General features: G+C 46.0%; 1 long non-coding RNA gene across 3 annotated transcripts; it reads right to left on the bottom strand.

Annotated features, from left to right (window-relative positions):
- Nucleotides 1-10359: 10359 nt before the first annotated feature.
- Nucleotides 10360-13189, bottom strand: LOC123043180 (uncharacterized). 3 transcript variants are annotated; one of them, XR_006419076.1, is made up of 3 exons: nucleotides 12462-13189; nucleotides 11059-12367; nucleotides 10360-10692 (listed from the first exon to the last, which is right to left on the bottom strand). It is a non-coding gene; the product is annotated as an uncharacterized lncRNA (long non-coding RNA). The 3 variants fall into 3 exon arrangements; XR_006419075.1 differs by having other exon boundaries at nucleotides 11059-12674; nucleotides 12770-13189; XR_006419074.1 differs by having other exon boundaries at nucleotides 11059-13189.
- Nucleotides 13190-13580: the final 391 nt, after the last annotated feature.

The raw sequence follows: 13580 nt of genomic DNA, 5'->3' as shown, positions 1-13580 counted from the left end.
TCCTGAACACACACAAGCAATTTAGCTTCAGTTGAGCTCAACTTCAAAAGGCATGAAAAACAAGTTCAGTTCAGGTGTGCAGATAGAGAACATACAGGTGGGAAGGGGCTCCTTTTGGGGATCTTGTACGGCGGCCGAGGAGGGTCGCCCCGGTCGGCGACGAATCTCCGTTTGTGGGTGAGCCTGTGCATGAAGCTGGTGCTCCTACTGACGGAGGCCAAGCTGCGCTCCTGCGACGACCGCTCCTTGGCGGGCGTACTCTCCTTGAAGCTCAGAGCGATCGGCCTGATGACCTTCGGCGACGCGAGCACCCCGACACCCCCTGCGCCGCTACGGTTCTCGGGGAACCAGAAGATCCTCTTGAGCGCAGCGGGCTCCTTGGGGGGCTCGAGGGTGCCGCGGACGAGCGGGTGGCGGCCAGGGATGGGCCTGGCGCCGACGAGGATGGGGAAGGGGGAGCCCGGGTCGAGGCGGTCGATGTGCAGGAACTGGCCGAGGCTGAGCTTGTTGGTGAGGACGAGGTCGGCCTACGTCGGGGGCAGCATGGCGTAGATGTAGCGGGACGAGTCGGAGACCTTGACGTTGAACCAGCCATGTTTGGGAAACAGGTCCACCTCGTTCATGTCCGACGGCACGATTTCCGTCACCTGCAGCACCGCCGTCCGGTGCTCGCCGACGGGCTTGGCGGTGTCGGTCTTCATCCCGTCAAGGAGCTTCAGTAACACGCCCGCTTACAGCGTCGCCATGGCTGGCTGCCGGCGATCTGATCTGGCGCGTTTCTTTCTTTTCTTTCTTGCCAGATCAGACCGCTGGCAGCCATCCATGGCGACTGTAATCGGGCGTGCTGCTGAAGCTCCTTGACGGGATGAAGACCGGCACCGCCAAGCCCGTCGGCGAGCACCGGACAGCGGTGTTGCAGGTGACGGAAATCGTGTCGTCGGACATGGACGAGGTGGGCCTATTTCCCAAACACGGCTGGTTCGACGTCAAGGTCTCCGACTCCTCCCACTACATCTACACCACGCTGCTCCCGGCGCAGGCCGACCTCGTCCTGGCCAACAAGGTCAGCCTCGGCCAGTTCCTGCACATCGACCGCCTCAACCCGGGCTCCCCCTTCCCCATCCTCGTCGGCGTCAGGCCCATCCCCGGTCACCACCCGCTCGTCCGCGGCACCCCCGAGCCCCCCAAGGAGCCCGCTGCGCTCAAGAGGGTCTTCTGGTTCCCCGAGAACTATAGCAGCGCAGGGGGTGCCGGGGGCTCGCGTCACCGAAGGTCATCAGGCCGATCGCTCTAAGCTTCAAGGAGAGGACGCCCGTCAAGGAGTGGCCCTCGCAGGCGCACAGCTCGGCCTCCATCAGGAAGAGCACCAGCTTCATGCCCAGGTTCACCCACAAACGGACATTCGTCGCCGACCGGGGCGACCCTCCTCGGCCGCCGTGCAAGATCCCAAAACGAGCCCCTTCCGACATGTATGTTCTCTATCTGCAACTTGAACTGAACTTGTTTTTCATGGCTTCTGAAGTTGAGCTGAACTAAAGTTAAATTGTTTGTGTGTGTTCAGGAGAAGAGCACGATGAGTTGCACGGTCGTGCCGACCATGAGCAGGAGGCCCAGGGTGGAGGCGCCCTTCTCGCCGGTCTCGACGACTACGTCGGCAATACCGCCACATCCTCCAAGAGGGCCCCCTCGTTGGCCGCTCGGTGCCGGTGCCAGGGAAGCTCAGCTCCCTCGGCGAAGAGTGTGTTTATATATTCAGAATTTCAGATGGGTGGCAATGAACTTTGAGCTAAACCGATGATGCAAATTTTTGTTTCAGGAAGCCATGGAGCAGAGGGAGCAGGTGCAGAAGGTGGCGCTGTGCAGTGTGTCAGCGCTGAGGAAGAAGATCGTTAGTATGTACAAGTGTGTCCATCAATGGCGCTTTTCATTCCTCATTGTGATCTTCACACAGTCTGTTTGCTGCGGGCTGCTGTTATGACCGGCGTTACTTATAGCCGGAGGAGGCCCAATGGGCGCGTCTAGTTAGGGGCTTAGCCCATGTTATCTTATTTTTGTTAGCATTAAGATTATATAAACAATTGTAAGGCACCCGTTTGGAGTTAAGCAATAAGACATAATCTATTGACCAGCTCCTTGAGGAGTCGGAACCCTAACCTAGCCGCCTCCTCTCCCATCGTTGCCGCCTCTCCTCCCGCGCGAGACGGCGCCAGCACACCGGCCGCCGCGGTCACGTCCTCGCCCGCCTCCCTCCTTCCCCTACAATCTCTGGCCAAGACCTGGTATGGCCCTAGCTCCTACCAATTTGGTATCAGGTAGCTCAGGTGCAAGTTGCTGGATTAACGCTCATACTAATTAACGGCTCCAACCAACAGTTCATTTTTAGTTAATTTTTTCTTCTTATTCTCAAGGCAAATTTAGGCCTTTTCGTTCCTCTTAATCATGGTGATTTCTTTTTATTTAGTAACTAGTAAATGTGCCCATGCGTTGCAACGGGACAAAAATATCACAGTCTTACAGTTAAGTTAGTAGCTCAGACATCAAATCTCTTGATCAATGCTTAGCATGAATTTCTCTAAACCATGTATCTATTTTGCATCTAAGATGGCAGGGAACAGTGATTGATTCAACTCCCGTGATTCATTTTCTGTGATGCAACAAGAAATAGAGTAATGCTCTCATATTCAGATTGTTCAAAGGGCAATCAGCATGGAGTTCATCACTCAAAAAACAATCATAGTGAACGATTATAATATTCTTAATAGTGAAGTTTTCGTTTCTCGTCTTTACTTAAATCATCTACTCATCTGGAAAAGCTAATTAGTGTATGTGTGAAGAAAATATTTACTTGCAGATATGAAAGATTTGGTGCTTCCTTAATGAAAAATCTATTGCGAACCCGCATTGCTTGACCAAGAAACGAAAACAGGAGAAACATGAGATTCTTTTGGGAATTATCTCAGACATTTGCTTGGCAACTTGAACATACACATACTACCTGAGCCTTCTTTTGGTTCAAAACACAAGCAAAGCTCAAGTTTTACATATCAAACTGCACCAATGGTACTGAATGTTTTAAAACCCGATGCCGAATAAATTAGTACGTAGGCACCAAATTATAATGGGGTTGGTGTACAGATCATCAATGAGAACATACCAAGATATAGTACATGGAAGTCAATGCATTGGGTATTACTGACCTTCTTAAACTGCAGTACGTACATCCTGAATTTCAAAACGTTGAGTATTTTGCTTGCTCCTGAGAAGATAAAACCGACATAAAACTGATTACCATCCTGCAATGATTAAAACCAAAAGTGCCAGGTCCCAGCTAATTACCATGCTAAAATGTAAAAAAAAAACTAAAACTCGAAAGCAACTGATTTCAAGTTCAGCACCCAAGCATACCCCTTTTGGTCGGCCTCCCAACATCGAGGATAAGTAGTAGAAAGCAATGTTCAGAAGGGCTTCATTTTTCCACAATAGGCATGCAAATTAACCACCCTTCCCGTGAAAGGATCATCCCTTGGTGAACCTTGCCTTCCCTCCAGTAGGTTGGCAAAGCACAGTTCGTCAGCCAAAAGTCTGACAGTGGCTGAACAGTCATATTCCATGATAAAAAAAATAGTAAGTTGGATTTTGTGATGTAAGAGAGATAATCAACAATTATATCATAATTCCATGAAGTCCACTTAGCAGTGCTTAGGTTCGACTTTCAGATTAGTAATACACACACACACATTATGTTATGTCAAGAAGGTGTGAAGCAACACTAATGATCACATCTAAAGTGGTTCCCAAAAATCAAGAGTGGACATCTATGCTCATAGTCTTAGTTACAGTAGTAATTTTTCACTGAATTAACATGCATTTGCGAAGAGATGCTAATCATCCATGTGGCCATTCTCTGCAACATAGATGTATATATTTAGTGAGCGTAATAGACTAAGTCCAATAGGCGAGAGACACTGCACCAAATCTATTTTCTTTCCGGGGAACAAACTGCACTGACTCTAAATTGAACTCTTCTAAATTCATCTCGCCTTCACCACAAAGCTCCAAAAGATAAAAAGGAATTAGCCAAACGTTGAAAAAGTCACTAAATATGTGAGCTAGATGAGAATAAACAGATGAAGCAGCAATGATCAATAATAAACACTTGGACAGGGAATGAACTACCCCTACTGAATTAGCTGAGGTGCAGCACCGTGACCTTGCAACAACAGCCCACGTGGAGGCGACCCGGCTTGCATTCCCGATCCACAACGGTTACGGGCAGACGCTGCTCCTACTGGAGGATTCTCCAATCGATTCCAGGCTTGGCAGTAGCACCTTTATGAATGTAACTCTCAACTGCTTGAATGTGTCGCTGGTGGCAGCCTCTTCTCGACTGCTCCTGCAAGGATGTCCTGCTGAACCCCCAGACTCCTTGCTGGGCCCACCACCTTCATGCCTTATAAAATCAATCATAGGACATATGTTAGTGATCCTAAAAGATTAACATTACGGCCCTCAAGCAAGTTAGTTATCAATCATGTGTCAAGCGTATAACACATTATTTCCTCGAGGTCGCTAGAACTGAATTTAACAGTATGAATAGCAAAGATATATAGATTGTTTCTGATGATCATCACAATACAACCAACCAAACAAATAAAACATCTCTCTGATGAAGAAATTACGGGAAATTAGCAGTATGATTCTATCTACATCAATCTACCTGAAGGCATAGGTTACAGCAAGCAACTGCAGAATATTCAAAATCATATCAAACTCATGCTCTTTACAAAATTCAATTAAAAACAGAAACATAACAGACATGTTGCATTTATCTTCACATGTGACCGCAAATTGTACAACGGCATACCCCAGGTGGAGCGCAGGTGGTCGGCATTACAACCATGTTTGTAGAAAAGCAAGATTGGATGCTTTCGGTAAGATGATTTCAATCACCGAAGTTTGCAACTCAGATGTGGCTTCCGTAGAGGGGTTCAAGGTCTTTTATGTGGCAAAGGAAGGCAATTCAGGTGGTTCATGTCCGGCACGACTTGATGTCGTGCTCAAGTAGTTCTTCTGATCTGAGTCTGCACGGGGTGGTTGCCACACCCCACCTATCCCCCAAAACGTGCTTCTCTCGCACGCGCCACTGCCACTCGGCATCTCACAAATACAACAGCAGGAGGTTTGAAGTACTGCTTACTCTTCATTATCTCAAAAATCTTCTGCCTCTTCTGCTTAGGCTCCACCCAAATTACCACTTCTCTAATTGATTTGTTTGGTTTACCTAGGTTCCCACAAGAAATACTCCATGTATCAATCATGGTGTAAGACAGAGTTTGACAATTTCTGAATGTGCTGTTGCTGAAAACATCATGACCTGTGGACATGAGAGCGTGCGAAAGATCTGCATGGCCTAATCTCTGAATCCTCTCTCTAGCAAGCTGTCCACTTCATCCAAAACAAACACAGAAACATCTGTAATTAAGGTCAGACATTGTATGCAGAGGCCGGGGCTTCCTTGCCGCTGGTTCCCCGTCCTCCGCGACCAACAACACCACAATAGCCAGGCCGTCGAGCTGCGCTACACCCGGTGCATCAGCACAGCAGCCCGCTGTCCGTCGCGGCGTTCGGGTCGACCAGGGGCGGCGGCGCGGCCGACCATGACCTGCGGCGACGGGGAATTCAACCAAACTGGTGGTCCTGGACTCAGGGGAAAGGAGGGGAGGCGCTGGGGAGCTAGAGTCTTGAGAGAGGAAGGTGCACCCGTGGTGGTCATCAGTGAGGGTGGCGGCGCGCTGGAGGGTGGAGGTCGAGATGGGATCGGGAGGTAGGGTGAGTTTTTTTCTTTTACCTCGTCCATATAACTGTTCGGTTGACTTATATACGGACGGCGGGTTGAATACCCTAAATCACAGGGGCCATTTTGCAAAAAAGGCACGACCGTGAACCCGACAAACTCAATCCGTGCTTTATTATTACTAGTACAGATGCCCGTGCGTTGCACCGGGCAAAAAAAGGCGATGCAAAGCAACAACATTAAGCACCATTTATTTTATCCAATAACAAAAGAATATGTGTGTTGCACCGCGGGACGTTTGTGCTTTGTTGCAGAGAAAACACCAAGCTCCTAGTCCTCCACATGCGTATCGGGCAGGCCGAGCCCGTGCATTGCAATGTGAGACAACAATAATACGCCCTAACCTAATAAATATGGCTCAATACCCACACAGATCTATGTCTTTTATTTTAACAAGCTGCCCCACCTTGTTGCCACTTCATCTTTCTTTCCACCCTCGATGATGATGTTTGTCGTGTCCACTTGATCTTAACGCACTCAGATATGATCAATCCCAAGGTTATGAATTGCACACCGCACTTGTCATTGTGCCACGCAAGAGAACGTTTAAAAATTTAGAAACAAATCTCATCGACCACGAGCTACTCCCTACGCCTAGACATAAAAGGGCTTTCGAGAAACTAATCTAATCCTAAACAGAAAAGACTTTCCTGCTCAAATTCTAGAGCTAGTTAGGTCAAACTTATGCAGAGCTACTTTCTTTTCTTCCTGCTGTGTTACATTATTCTCTTAGTAGGAAAATACATTTCTAAGTTGTTCAAGGAATATGTATATTAATTCAAACAATATCATTTAGTTTATATTCATGAAATCACATAATGCAACCGCAACATGATCCCTAAGAAAGCCGGCCTTGCACTGACTCCCCATAATAGATATTCTCGCTATCAAACGTTACAAAGTTTCCAATCAGATGATAATCCTCAAGGCAGATAGATCTTGTCAAAAGTAGTAGCATGCCAAAGCAACAAATCAACCATTATACAAGATGCAAACACATGATTGCATGAGTGTGGGTATAGCTATGTATACAAAAGGCAACATCACATGCAGCTTTAAGCACTCAAAATAAATATTATAGTTCGTTTCGAAAAAAAAATATTATATGGGCAGTGTAGATTTTGCCAGGGAATGGCCAATAGACGTTTTTGTCTTTCATTCCATAGTCAGGACATGAGGAGGAAAACATTTATCTATCCTGCAAGAGGAAAATGGATTTAATCTGGCAAAGACATAGTCGAAATCAACAACTATGCTGCAAAACTCCTACCATTTAATTGCGATGCTCCTTGTAATCTCGAGAAATTGAGACCCACAAAACCTAATATTGGTTTCTATGCAAGGATCACATATATTTTTTGACCAAAAAGGATCACATATATTTCCTAGAACGATTAAAATGGACATAAAATACAGGCCATGCAATTGTGTAACATTGATAACAGTATAATACCAATAAATTTATTTAAAGGCAATTACAGAGTGGTTACAAAAAAGAGGTTTGTAATTTAGAGGTGCAGCTACACAAAATAATATGAGTTATTTTCCTAGTCATACCAGCTGGTTAGACATAACCATCCAAAATGTCTATTCATTTGAGTAGAAATTTAACATATTTCCTAAGTGAAATATTGGCATAGAGTAAGGCTGAGGAACTCATCAGTCAATTAAATGTGCATACTTACGTTTATGAGATCCCTGTGCCGCTGGATGAGCATCTGGTTCTCCCTGCGCAGCTGGGCCAATTCCATATCCAACTGGTTCGAGTAAGCCTGCTTTTGCGCCCGCAACCATGCCATGGACTCCCTGTTCTTGATGATCCACCGCTGTTAGCCGCCGGCTGCATGACAGCAGTATTGTTCCCATTGCTGGTGTTGTTGTTGTTGGCTCTAGAGTTGGATACGAAGGAGAAGATTCGTTGCCAAATGGTCCGTCGCTGGAGCTGGCTGAGTTGGAGCCCCTTCCTTGCATATAAGCTATCTGTGTTGCACAGAATATTCATGCACCAATCGAAATCTTCACAGTTGGCTTACACAAGATATTGAAATTCTCTTAGTGCACATATTCAGCAAAGTAAGGGGAGTGCATGGACATGTATAGCAGATGCAGTTGACACTGTAGACTGTATTATATTTATCCATAAAGTTGAAAGTGCAATATTGACACTATGACTTCAAATCAATAGTCATATCTATCAATCACATTATGGCCAAAAGCTTTTATCTAGACAATGAAATAATTTCATGTTTCATATGCACTTCAATATAGAAGCATATATGCCACAACAAAATGCCTACAAGCCTATATACAACAGCAAGAAATATTATCATGTGAAGATTGCCTCTATTACTGATGACATTCGCATGACAATATTCTGAGACCACCAAGATTCATTTTAGAAAGCGAGAAACATGATATATCGCAAGCAAGAAACCTGATTATATTGCCAAACATTCTATATTGACGAGAAATTCACATAGAGCGATGTATGCTAGCCATGAACCACACTGTGAGGCCTCAAGGTACCAACAATAGTATAAGATAGCAGATATATGTGTCCACGTGTTTTCTGCATCCTTACAAAATTTAACAGGTTCAGTTACTATTTAGCACGCATCAATGACAAACAAGATCAGCACCCAAGCCATGCTCAACTGAGCTCTTAGCGGAGCAATCTAGAATCAGCATTGTAGATATTACAGGGGCAAAATCTTTCAAAGACTACCAGCTGCAAGGATTTTACTAATCATGAAAAGTAAAAAAAAAATAGAGAAAACTTGTCATCACACAGCCACACTCCCATTAGTAAACCATGTGGTTCAGGATTCAAGTATCATACATACAAAAGTATAACTGATCAAACTTTTGGTATGATGAACAAAGACTGCAAATTCAGCAATCACCATTTGTTCCTTGGATCCAAGAGTTTTATCAAGATTCTCCAGGAACACAGATACTGCAGCTGCTACAACACAACCACCAGCAACTACCTGCATGATCAATACTTGCAAACCTTTTCTTGCCAATTCACTATAATGAGTCTATCTCTCAAAATTTGGTCGGACAGGCAACCAGAAAAAGCAGTCTTGCGTGTAGTTAATTTAAAATTTACTTGTAGTAACTTAATCCCATAATAGTTTTGCTTTAACAACCAAAAGTTGTGTGTATATTGGTGGGACAGGCAACCAAAAACTTGGTCGGACAGGCGCTGCAGCAACCTTTTATTTTCATTACCTAAGCATTTACTTGTATATATAGTAACTGAATCCCATAACAATTTTGCTTTAGGAACTTTAGTCTACAGATCTTTTGTTTCTTTTGTACTTAAATTGCTATGACTAAACTGAAATACACATGGGAGAATCATGAATCCATAACCAATAACTAAATTCTAATGCGTACCTGTATACTGGACTATTTCAATCCATAGAACCAAGAGTGTCAGCACTAAATCACTCTCCAGTGGTACCACGGCCGGCAGGGATATAAGCCGGATCTGGCGACCTGGAGAGGATGTGCCGTGGTGGGGAGGAGGGGCGCGGGCTTCTGCTCCACCGTCCAAATTGGGGGCGTGCACGGCGAGATGGCGCCGTCTCCGTTGTAGAGGGCTCACTGCTGCAGGGGAGGGTGGGAGAAGACAGCTCCTCCTCCTCCTCCTCTGGCCGTCCGCTGGGTTGGGAAGGAGAAGGGGATGGGAGGTGCTGCGGCGCTGGGGGTCAGGGAGGGAGAGGGGCGGCAGCGCGCAGCGGCGGGGCTAGTGTGCGGCGCGCTAGAGGGCGAAGGTCGGCGGCCGCGTGCGCACCATCCAGCCACGCGCAGCCGCTCGCGGGCGCACGCGAAGCCACAACGGCCATGGCTGATGGCCATCAGGGCGTCGCCGCGGAGCTTCTCCTATCGCCGCTCGCCTCCGCTCGTCAGAGCCCCAAGCACCGCCGACGTGGAGTGTCCCCCTCCCCGGCGCTCCTTCCACTGCTCCGCCTTATCCATCCTTGTGCGGCGCGGCTGGAAACGAAGACGCCTTGGACGAATCGTTTAACTAAAGTAGGGACGGCGGGTTAATTCCTAAAAAGCACAGGGACCTTTGACTAAAAATGAGTAGATAAATTCAAGTATCACACTTCGAGGCTACTAATTTACATGTCATGAAGTTGCAGTGAAGAGATAATTTGGTCCCATTAGAAAAATGATTACAAATGAAATATTTTGATGCCAGCAAAACTTTTCAGTGAAAATAAAAATTGAATGCTGGAGGCACATCTGAATGAATGATCGGTTTGGTTGACGAAATACCACCAAAAAAGCATCAACACCTCTAAATGAATGATCTGTTAGACTGACGAGATACCATCACAAGAGCATCAGCTTCACCTTCTTGTAGACCACCTTCAGATTACAGTCTAATCTACGGATGGCTGCTATGACAGTCTTGTATAACTACCTAGCCTTATCTATGAGTGTTCTGCACCTGAAGTTCTATGCTATCTGAAAAACGGGAGCCAGGCATCTCAGAGAATCCATCCAAAACATTAATTTGTTCATGTTTACATTCTGCGACTTTGTGCAACATATCATGGAAAAATTCACAAATAAAATCCATAAAGTACAGTGCACACACTTGGTGAAGAGCCCTTATACATAGTCACAAATTCTATAGGCTTACTCCTTTCTCTCATGATCATACATTTCTCTACTGTTGGCATGTATTAGAATTGGCTCCCATGGTCAAGATAAGAATGCAGGTAAATGTGTGTGCACACCTCATGGTTGTGTCTACCACCCTTCGTAAATAAATCCATGCTGCCACCCATGCTTGAGTATCTAGAAGCAAACATTTCAATCTGTAGCAATAAATAGACAGTAAGTAATTATGTTAAGTTCTAAACCCATAACTCCCTCTAGCCGATAACAAATTCCACTACATAGAGAAATTGCATTATGTACTTTGACCAAGTTCATTGTGAAGAGAATACCGTCCTTTTTCTGAAACCTTAAACCCTTCTGAATGATTTTGACTATCAAGTAAGAATATGAACTTTCAGCCTCTCAAAATATGAATCTTTCAGACTTGAATCAAACACGGAGCAAATAGAAACTTCTTCATGAACTTATTAGTTCATGGATTTGAATCAAAAGGGAGCAGTAGTAAAAAAATAGGGAGCAACAGTACCTTTCTTGTGAAGGGGGTATGGAATAGGCAGTAGTACCTTTCTTGTCAACGAAGTGGTCATGGTCAGGAGGGTGTCGGAGATGCTGCTGCAAGTTTTCGCTCCTCTACAGCGGTTGTAGGAGACCGTATCGATATATCGACGTCCAGTAGTCCACCGGCAACAGGGCTTACTTCTTCCTATTGTGAGATAATTATTACTTCTTATATTATCATAGATATGTGTCAACTAACTTTCCAAGTGCTAAGTTCAAGAAGCGAATACTAAATACATCTCCAGCGGTGCACCATGTTAGCACACAACATTCATTTAATCTGACCCCCGTAATATTCATGGTTCACTCCCAGAATTAGCTTTCCTAGAATTTCTATAGCAACCAATAATCAACAGTGTTATCAAGTTCCACCCTGTGGTCAGCTGTATGCTGCTGATGAAAACGGCCTCTGAATGGGGCTTCAACTTGTAAAAGTGACAACAGCAATGCACATTTCAACAGTCCATCACTTTGTACAAGTATCTGACTTTATTGCCATCTCAGAAAACAATGATTCAGTTACAACATTTGTGTAGTACACTGATCGGCTATTCAAGAATGGAAATAGTAAGAGCAAACAAATAGTAGCAAGTAGCAATATTGATTAAAAAGAAGAAACCTGGAACTGGCTACCAAATAATGTTAACATCTAGTGCAAAAAAGTGCACTGTCATTTGCGTAACATGTGGTGAGAAAATACAACGCAAATTTAAAACTGTACATCTCTGTTATTATGTTCTCTCTTTCTAACATCCCGATAGCAATATGCACATATCCAAAAGCAAAATTAATACTTTGTGATTCTAGCCAGTGAGGAAGCTTCTAATCCCCTTCAAGAGCAATAAAATCATATGGAAAATTAGCCACATAATAAATTCATATTACTGAACTCTTGAGCTCTGAATGAGAAACAAAAAGGCTGACCGATGGGGAGCGGCAGCGGGGCGGGACTGTTTTCCTGGATTTAGCGCTCGATGTGGGGCGTCGAGATGTGTAAGAGCTAAAAAACAACAATAGAGTATATTGTAAATTCCATCAGAATTTGATTCCACCCAAGAAAAAACTCACAGCTATGTTCATTTCAGAAGAAAGAAAATTAAGAACATCCAAATGTCCATTTAAATTTTGGGAAGATGACAGTTGCTGGCACCGGATCAGCCAGGAGGAGGCACGCAAGGACGTGGTCGTACTGGTCGCCGAGGCACAGGACGGTGGCCAGGATCTACTCTTGCACGATACGCTCATCTTCATGTCGCTTCAATAGTTCAGTATCATGCGGAAGACAACATCTCCTCTTTCTCTCCATTCTCTACGCTAAATATATAATCAATCAGAATGTATATGAACGAACACTTTCACATTACTGCTGGATGGAACACCGAAGGAACCAAAAAAAACAGAAAATTACCTCCTATCTGTTGGGTCAATTGACCGAACAGTTGGCGTGCATCCGTGTAGATGGCCGCTGGATCTAGACAAGGCGATGGACTTCGCGGCTGCAAGTTGCAATGGCATGGAGGGCAGGTATTGTGTACATCCTGCAGCACCGGCCAGAGGTCCGGGAGAGGCCGAAAGTCGGAGAGGAGGGTTCTCCATGCCAGAAGTTGGAGAGGAGGGCGGGCTGTGCCGGGCGTTGGGAAGGAAATATGAGGTCGAGCTAGTGGTGCGGGGGTTGTGCCGATGTCGTTAAGGCGGGAGAGGTGAGAGGAGGAATACCAGGGATGCAGTAGCATTGCCGGACACTGGTGAGCTCCGGCCTAGGTCGCCGCACCGCCCCTCCTTTCTCCCTTCTTCTCTCCCTCAACACCGTGTCTCCTTTCTGTCCTGGAGCCGCAGATGCTATGGATCCTCCCGGGAAGCCGCGCTCCGGCCATCCTCGTCGTCATAGGCGAACCCCGCCTCGCCAAACGCCTCCAGATCCGCCTCCCCAGCCCCTGTCGCACACGAATACATCCCTTGCAAGCCCCGGCCGCCGCCTTCATTCTGCGTCGAGCAGCCACGCCGCCTCCAGCCGCTCGAGGAGCGCGCATACCGCCGGCGCGAGACTTGCGGTGCGGCACTCCCCTCCCCCGCCAGGCACCATGTCCACGCGCGCCAGTCCGGTGCGCGGCGGCAGGGCAGGGGGTGGCGGCGCACCGAAGGTGGAGACGGGATTGGAAGGCTGCATTCTTTTTTTCTATCACCCGCACCGGTTCGGTTGACTTGTTACATGGACGGCGGGTTAATTCCTAAAAGGCACGGGGACTTTTATGTAAAAACACCGTGACGGTGAACCCGGAGAGTCAATCCGTGCTTTATTATTATATAGGGAGAGACTAGCAAAAGGGCCCGTGCGTTGCAACGGGAAAAAATCACACGTGATAGTTTTCAGTTAAAGCATTATTGACTTGGGCATCTTAAGTAGCATTGTATATCAATGGGGGAGGAAACATCATCAATGTTTATTCCTTTTATCAAGTCTGTCTTGTAGCCACTTTATATAGCCGCACAGTCTTTTTTATTGTCGCGTTATAGCTACATACATCAA

The sequence above is a fragment of the Triticum aestivum genome, chromosome 2B (assembly GCF_018294505.1).
Source record: "Triticum aestivum cultivar Chinese Spring chromosome 2B, IWGSC CS RefSeq v2.1, whole genome shotgun sequence".
In the NCBI taxonomy this organism is placed as follows: Eukaryota; Viridiplantae; Streptophyta; class Magnoliopsida; order Poales; family Poaceae; genus Triticum; species Triticum aestivum.
Note: the sequence above shows the minus strand (reverse complement) of the source record. Positions and strands in the feature narration are given on the sequence as shown.